Source organism: Nanorana parkeri, unplaced genomic scaffold (assembly GCF_000935625.1).
Source record: "Nanorana parkeri isolate BGI_ZX_2015 unplaced genomic scaffold, ASM93562v1 scaffold1492, whole genome shotgun sequence".
Lineage (NCBI taxonomy): Eukaryota > Metazoa > Chordata > Amphibia > Anura > Dicroglossidae > Nanorana > Nanorana parkeri.
The window spans coordinates 376,578-378,025 of record NW_017307760.1 but is presented as its reverse complement, the minus strand read 5'-3'; the positions used below and the strand labels follow the sequence as shown (position 1 = coordinate 378,025).

Sequence of the window (1,448 nt, the reverse complement as noted above, 5' to 3'; positions counted from 1 at the left end):
CCGCGCCTACGCCCCCCCCCAGGGGGGGGGGGGGGGGCTAGGAGCTGTCTATGGAAATCAGTGTAATGTGTTTTATCGGTGACAACAGGCTGATGTCACTCGGGCTCCAGGGAAGGTCCTCTTTACACAGCTCTGCTATCGAGGTGGAAGCAAACCTAACCGATACTGGAGGGAGAGCGGCTGAACTTTGCTCAGGGCTACCTGGGAGTGGTTGTCTCACCTGTGACGGGGCTTTACCTGGGGAGAAGATGATGCCTTGTAATGCTGCAGAGCCAAACAGGTAAGCACTAATGTTACCTTACCGTCTTGTCTTCATTTGTATCGTAATTGTAATGTCTTCCTTATATTGTAAAGCGCTGCGCAAACTGTTGGCGCTATATAAATCCTGTATAATAATAATGTAACAGGAACAGGCTGCAGCTCTGTAGGGAACCTTCAAATCCCATGATGCCAATGCTTGCTGGAAGGGGAGATCAACCAACAGCTCTGGAGGTACAGCCGGCTATTTTAAGGAGCCAAAATCAGACATTTTAAGGGGACCCGTCACAAAGCAGGAAGCTGTTCCCTGATATCCAGACTGGGGCAGAGAGTCACAAAGTGCTTCCATCTGAGGCTTTTCACACAGGTATTAGTGAGAAATTACACCGGGATTGACTGGAGTCTGAGAGGAAGAATGAGCCAAACAGTTCATGTGCTGGCAATAAGCATACTGATAGGAGGAGAGGGCAGAGAGATGAGCTCAACACTCATGTGCTGCTTCTCCTTTCACTGTCCAGTCACAGGCTGGGGGTCCAGGATGCCCTGGGCTCATAGGAAGTGGGTTGAATGATGCTGGTCATCTGGTGGTGGATCCGGGAGCACTGCATGGGAGAGCTCTGGACTCTCCTCTCCATCCAAAACTATACTGTCCCCAACTCAACACGTGACAGCTTGTGGCCCTCTGCCTTCTGATGAACTACAACTCCCAGCCTGTTCCATCAGATTTCATTGTTGGCCCCCTAGATGTTGCTGAGTGTGCTGGGGCTCCCAGGGGCCAGTATAAATCTCCCCATCCAAAGACCGTGCAGTTCTGGAGTTTAATAAGAGGGCCCCGGGGATTCAGGGTGACCAGACAGGAAATACCGGGAAATGGCTCCGAATCTATTCCCGGGATCCGGTCATTCTGAAGTCTGTGTCACAGGAACGTTGCAGCTCGAAAGGTCAGAGGTCAGCTGTGTTCACAGAATGTCTCCTATCCACATGAAGGACGTGTGAGCCAAACGATCAAACATGTATGTAGACTGGACCGAACATACAATGTATACAGACTGGACCGAACATACAATGTACACAGACTGGACCGAACATACAATGTACACAGACTGGACCGAACATACAATGTATACAGACTGGACCGAACATACAATGTACACAGACTGGACCGAACATACAATGTATACAGACTGGAC

General features: G+C 50.1%; 1 protein-coding gene across 2 annotated transcripts in view; it reads left to right on the top strand.

Moving 5' to 3' along the window:
• CCDC68 (coiled-coil domain containing 68) overlaps nt 1–1,448 on the top strand; it is a 46,476-nt gene that overhangs the window by 7,933 nt on the left and 37,095 nt on the right. Inside the window, exons 2-3 of one of the 2 annotated variants that reach the window (XM_018570272.1) lie at nt 89–94; nt 273–280. The gene's annotated coding sequence lies outside the window, so the exon portion shown is untranslated. Of the gene's footprint in view, nt 1–34; nt 281–1,448 lie in introns of those variants that run through there. The other variant, XM_018570271.1, reaches the window with a different exon arrangement.